Source organism: Cephus cinctus, unplaced genomic scaffold, assembly GCF_000341935.2.
Source record: "Cephus cinctus unplaced genomic scaffold, Ccin1 Ccin1_scaffold0709, whole genome shotgun sequence".
Classification (NCBI taxonomy): domain Eukaryota; kingdom Metazoa; phylum Arthropoda; class Insecta; order Hymenoptera; family Cephidae; genus Cephus; species Cephus cinctus.
Window position 1 is genome coordinate 672,561 of NW_014333329.1, and position 6,667 is coordinate 679,227.

Here is a 6,667-nt window from a genome sequence, read left to right on the forward strand (position 1 = left end):
GGGGTTGGTAAATAAAAAAAAGACATCACAACACACAAAAAGTAAAGCTGAAAGTCTTGACTATGACGTATACCTTCGTCGCTAACAAAAATAAGATTTTTTTAAGGTGCTTTCCAAGCCTCATACTCGCAGCGGCCATTACGACACATTCCTCCATGGTTGCCGAAAGACTGAAACTAATGGAACGTCAAGTAAATCCAGACACGAGGGCGTTTTCGTTTACGGTGACACGTGCGATCATATTTTATTTCATACTGCATCGATCACGTCCGCCATCTTGGTTAGAGTCGCATCGCAATATTTTCTACGTGTTCATAGAAACTAAAAGTTTATCAAGTGTCTCGTGAGAAAAAGTCATTCCTTTAACGAGTTGACATATGACGTCAACGTGAAATATGATTAAAGTCGTAGATGCGTTTTCACAAACATGCAAAACGCATGTGAATAAATATGAGTTAGACGAGAAAAACTTTAGCGCCACTCTGTATAAATGGATGAAGGTATGTCGAGGTTTTTCCATTTTTGCGTATCATTCGTGAAATAACCATGAAAACTACTTATCGAACTACCAGATACATTCGTATATGCAGTCTGTAAGAACTCGCCATGGCTACAGAAGCTGAAAATGGCATTTGAATGGTGTGTATCCTTTCTTTTCGAAAATACATACAGCAAGCCAGGAAATTTATACGAGTGGTACGCAGGGGAGAAATAACCAAGTTTTCTTCGAGTATTTTTACGAAGTTTGTAAAGTCGTAGGTAGAAAACCAGAATCCTCGTGCTGTAGTCAACCGACTTTTCGACCAGTGTTCTGCGACTCGCTTTGTTCTCTGCGTCGACGAATTTTGCACATATTTCTACACTTTTCGCGTTTCACCCTTACTGACGTTAATTTGCCATCGGTGCATTGCTGGTCGTACGGGATCGAGTAAAAAGAAAAAAAAAAAGAAAAAAAGGAATACGTAGCTTCCAAGAAAAATCCATAAGTAGGAATTGGCGAGATTCCATTGGCAAATAAAAGAAAGTAAAGCAAAATAGAAACAGTAAAGGATAATACTCGCTTAGGGGGATGTCGAAGGGAAAACTGGTGGTAGAAAAGTTCGCAAATATTTTTTAAGGTACACTACATAATTTCTGTGTATTTTTTTTACCGTTATTAATGACTTGTCAGACGCTGCAATGGTCGTATACACGGTGTCTATCTTTTACTTTTCCCACGCTTATTTCCCTTTTTAATTTTCGTACCGTCGTTACGTGCACTTCTCTTCGAAAGTAAATACTCGACAGGTCAAAAGTTGCGAACGAATTTTAATGTCGTTAGGAAAAACTTTTTAGACGCAAAAACGCTCGTAAGCCTAGACGGACTGGCACGCTGTCGCGGACAGTTTGAGAAACCCGCAGCTGCCGTGCAAAAGTCTCCTCGCAAGGAAGTTGGCTGACGCTTCTGGCTGTTCTGGCTGTTCTGGTTGTCGATGGGTAAAAGAGAAAAAAAAATTCCTGTAAATTTTCCGATCTGGGACAGCAGAGACAACGAGCATCCTACCGTAATGCGCATGCGCGTCGTATTCCTTATCTCCAATAATGGAACTGTAAATCAAAGCTAGCTAGTCCATAAAAGAAGAGACCTAATAAAAGACATACGAAATCACTCGAAACAGCTCGACTTTGAAACGAAATTGTGAAATATATGGGCTTAATTTATCAATCGGGAAACACTCTATGATAAACGAGTGTCGCCAATTCCACTCGTTTGATTTTAGATATACGTGCGTTTTTCCGTTTCCTTTCATTTTTATCGTAACGTTTCCATTACGATTGCGCTTCAGCAAGTATCTCTCCCCTCATCGGACACGACGTTTTCGGGCGTGAAATCAAAGGCAAATGGCCAGAAAAAAAGACACAAGAAAAGAAGAAAAAAATAAAAGAAAGCTTCTCGATGTACGTACCCGATTAGGTATATACACCTATATACACGTATAGAATAATACATAAGTCCTATGTTCGTATATAAATATTTCTATTTATGAGAAGCCCACGATAAATCATCCCACCCTGCCTGGTGTAATTGAAACGGAGAGAATCGAGGGAAGACTCGACTTGCGTAAATTAACTTCCGCCATGGACAATTCGATTTCTCATGTTACCAATCTAGCAGCAAAAACACTTTTGTGATTCTAGTAACCAGACTCTAGATGTTCTATAGGCATTTCAATAATGTAAAATCATTTGTTAAATCCCTATACTTCGTAAACTAACGTAGCACTATTACTAACTTCTCAAGATATAAGAAACGACGTCATACATAAAATTATATAAAAAATATCTAATTACAAATTTCTAAATAACGACTAAAAGACGTTTTTAGGAATTTTCAATATGACCAAGCTTCCAATAAACGATTGAGTGTCAGTGTGGAGTAACCCTCAAAAATTTCCATTGACCAATAAGGAAGAGACACGTTCTGCACTCTTGTCTTATGGTCACACACCTCGGTGATCTGTAAGTTCGCTTGAGTGAAGTTCAACTTGGCTCCTAAGTCGAGTGAGGGAGAATCAAGCTCGCTATAGCGAGCAATTTAGCCAAGGAGCGAAATCGCACGCGAACGAAAAGGAATTTCACGGCCGAAAGGATGTCTCGGTCTCTTTGCGCTCTGAATACCGAATTACGAGAATGCTGCACCGCTCAAAATAAACCGGTGACAAGCGCGTTACCTTTCCTGTCAAAGCGATCTCTTTGAAGTCTCCTGAACCCATAGAACGTGTCAACGAGCTTGCTACCATACAGTAATCTTTTTTGCCATTTTTTTACCAAGAAAAAAATAGCGAGACACTTTCAGGATCCGCCCTACGTCATTCTTGCCTGTATTTTTTTGCATTTCCCTTTTCTTCAATCGGTTATTCACTCAGGTCATAACAACTCGTTATCAGCACGTGCCATCTCAAAAAAAGTTTTTCTTCCTTTCCACACATTTTTTTTTTAAATTCCAAATAGCTTAATACAAAACATCAACCCTATTCTGAGAACTTTCTACTTTTTGTTTGCTCTATAAGACTTTGACGTTGAATCCTTTACGTCGAGATTCCTATATATTTTTTCTCCCGAACTTCCTGAACAACACTAACATTGTGCCTCATTATTTATATAAAGACTCTTTTGTTGTACGCACAGATTCTTTAAGAAAACGACATTCCACTCTTAATCCTCAGCAATTACTATAATTTATCCGAGCAACAAACTTCGGTATCATTATAAAGTTTTCGCGAAAATTCTAAGACTGCTTACTCCTTATAATAGGGTTAAGCCACCAGATTTGTGAACTTTAAATTGATAAAGGTTTTACAACTAAGTTCCCCCATCGTTCATACCCTTTACTCACCCTTATCTCCTAGAACAAAAGGTATTCGTAGATTGCATCTTTCGCCAAATCTTCCCAGGCGCCTCTTCCTAAAACAAAAGTCAAACAATTCACATTTAAAAAGCATTGCCAACCAACTGACTCCATGACTCAATGTTAAGATTGTCAATTATTAATTCCGTGCTCTAAAATTATCACAAGTATTGCATTTCAAATAACAAAGAAGAAAAGAAGAGTATAAAAATTATACTATTACAACAAGAATATTATAAAGATAACGCTAACAGGTGTTCCTAAAGTTGAGGATTATTATCCAAATTCCTATAGTTCATTGAACTACAAACTACTGTAGGTACTGCTTGAAAAATAAGGTTATAGGAATACACGTTGCTCTTTACTACATATTGCCGCAGTTTCATATTTCAAAGAGTAGTGCAACCGTCGAGGCCGCAAAATCATTTACAGTTGGCCAGCGAGGGGCTGGCTGCCTTGTTGGTCGCTTAGTATAGCCAGAGAAAGCCTCCACTGTCCGTTAATGGCTTGTTACGGTGTTCGGTGCTTTTTATATGAAACACGTAATATCCCTTTATAGTATACGATGCGACCTACTGGAGCTCGGCGTACCGAATTAAAGCCGAACATCTATGTGCGATCTCAGAGAGCAACCGAAGCAACTGTAGTCGGTTCGCATCTCCTTTAATAAGAAATCTAACACCTTTCCAGCCTTTTTTCAATTCTCCATTCTCTCCCTTTTGACCTCTATTCGCTCTTTTGATCCTTAACAATACTTTCCATATATGCAATATACTTATAGACACACACTATACACTCATAGTCATACAGTCTCGCAACGATCCATCTTTTAACGTCTAACGAAGCACGATTCACCCATGTACTGTAGCGTACCATATAATTAACGCATAATTTTTCTTTTTTAACGTAGCTACAGTTTCAGAACACTCTTGGGTACGTCCGCAATTAGTGACACGAGTGCCATAAAAAGTCGATAGAGAAATAATGAATATTTCAAAGCGGACACTTTTCCCTCATGATAGTCGACTAATTGTAATTCTTTGTTAATTGGTAGGCGCTACTGTTTTTACTGGGCGTCAAGGACGGATCTGTACCTAAACAATTGTCATTTACGAAATGGTCGAATTTACTAGTGAAATCCGACACATATATTCTACAATGAAGATCTCAGTTCTCGAGCTTGAAATGGGACAAAGATCTGTAAAGGGGTGGGATATCGGCGTAACAGCACGGCTTAGCCACCCCTCGACCCTGGTCAACCTATCTCCGAACCTTTGTCTAAGTTGCTACCTGTACCATGTAGTATAGAGTGATACATGTACATATACATATATGTATATATGTGCATGCTATACATACATTTTCACGTATTTGTATGTAAAGCACACAAGGCAGAAGGCATTTGGTATTTACATTAATGCAATGCAGCCAACTGAAACAACCCGGGACCCTGAAAGTTACATCAAGCCAGGATTACAGGGTTTAATTGGTACAATCTGCCGGGCTTCTGGACCGCCTTGCAGTTTTACATGGCGCATTTCGGCTAATTACAGCGCAGATAGCCCGCCGGACGTATAAATACGATTCGTGAGTCGCAGTTTCGACTTTCTTTTATCCACGAATTCGTATTTTGGTACAGGTGGGTCATAGGATATCCAGCTTTTACCATAGAACGAAATGCTCTTTCGTTACGAGCTTTCGTACTTGATATTTCTATTCATTGAGGTATCGGTGAGGCACTTATAATTTCTGTTCGAACTGTAGGTGTAAACATTTTTTATACATTTTTACATACAAGACTTTTACGAGCTCCGATATTTTGTCCTCTAACTTTTACACTTATGAAAATAGATAAAAATAGCACGTGAAGCATTCACGCTCGTATGCTATCGACGTATTTTATTTTTAACTTTATTTTTTCAGCTACTATTTTGGCTTTGTGAGGCAATTGCAACAAACTGTATTCGACAGACGAGTACTGAAAATTTTTACAAGCTTAAGTAAAATCGATATTCCAGTAATTAAATATTTTGTAAGTACGCCTCAGTATCGGGTGTCTTTCTTATAAATACAGTCGACTGGATATCTATAATATTTGTAACAGACAGATAGTCTAGTTAACAGTGAAATCGTTATTGTACAGATTGGAGCATGAGTTTTGTCAACAGATGCTCGAAGAAGATAGCTTTCAGTTGATAAATATTCAACAACGAATAAAATCTGCATATCCACTCGATGCAACGAGGAGCTCATTATCATCACAAAGGGTCACAGATTCAGTGCATTCAATAAGAACGATCATCTAAATACCACTGCCAATCGGACGTCCCGTTTACACCCGAGGGATTTTCGCGATTCGCCAACCGAAAAGTTAAGATAATAAATTTAGTCCAATTTGCGAGTGACAACGAGCGAGTATAAATGTACCTTACTCCTTTTTTGTTTAATTCCGTCGCGCAATCTTTCAAACGAGCGTTCCCTACGGATCTATGGCTTTGGTAGAGAAGCGATAAAAGGTGGTGCGAAAAAAAAAGAGCACCGATAGCGACATCGGCAACAACGGCAGCGACAGCAGCGGCAGTAGTGTCGTCGGCAACTACCGGAAGCTTAAATAAAACAACATTGCCAGACTGGGAAAGGAGGAATGAGAATTGCAAGGACGATGAAAGGCGGAGAAAGAGTGAGTCGAGTGCGCACAATGGAAACGTATTAACTGCAACAACAGCAAACTTCCAAGGAACTAGTGGGCGGAAAATGCAGCGACAAATGAAAGCGCCTTCCGTACCGCCCGTTCTACGTCTCCCCACCTCGACGTTAAATAATAGTTCCTCATAACGGATACGTTCTTCTCGCTGTGAGCGCATCGGATATAAAACGTATTATTCGGCACGAAGGTGTCGCCATCTGTACTCAAGAGAATCCGTCGCAGTTGTCTCATGAGAATAAGTGCATAATTAGTAACGGGTCTGATTAATAAGACAGTAATCGAGAAGATAGATTAAAACGTCTCGAAAAAAAAATGTATTCCTAGCACACTGTGTACTTCGTTTTAATAGACGAAACTTTTGATTGGGAAGAATGTCCAGAGTCCTTTGTAAAAAAAAAGTCCGCAACTTTTCAAACAATAATCCCTTTCGAATATAGACTTGCTGCTTAAGATTTCAAAGACTGGCGTTACTTCCTTCGTTAAAAGTTCCAATTACGGCAAAACTTTTCGTTTGACGTTAAACCTTTCATCCACATTTCTATCCCACTGCGCTGGTGGTAGCCCCCCCCCCC

At 39.3% G+C, this 6,667-nt stretch overlaps 1 protein-coding gene across 3 annotated transcripts in view; it reads right to left on the bottom strand.

Moving 5' to 3' along the window:
• Positions 1 to 6,667, bottom strand: part of LOC107270238 (chondroitin sulfate N-acetylgalactosaminyltransferase 2) — a 72,694-nt gene that overhangs the window by 43,964 nt on the left and 22,063 nt on the right. For 2 of the 3 annotated variants that reach the window (XM_025087574.1, XM_015745074.2), the window contains one exon: positions 3,377 to 3,444. The exons of the other annotated variant lie outside the window; for it this stretch is intronic. The gene's annotated coding sequence lies outside the window, so the exon portion shown is untranslated. The remainder of the gene's footprint in view (positions 1 to 3,376; positions 3,445 to 6,667) is intronic. 3 annotated transcript variants of the gene reach the window in all.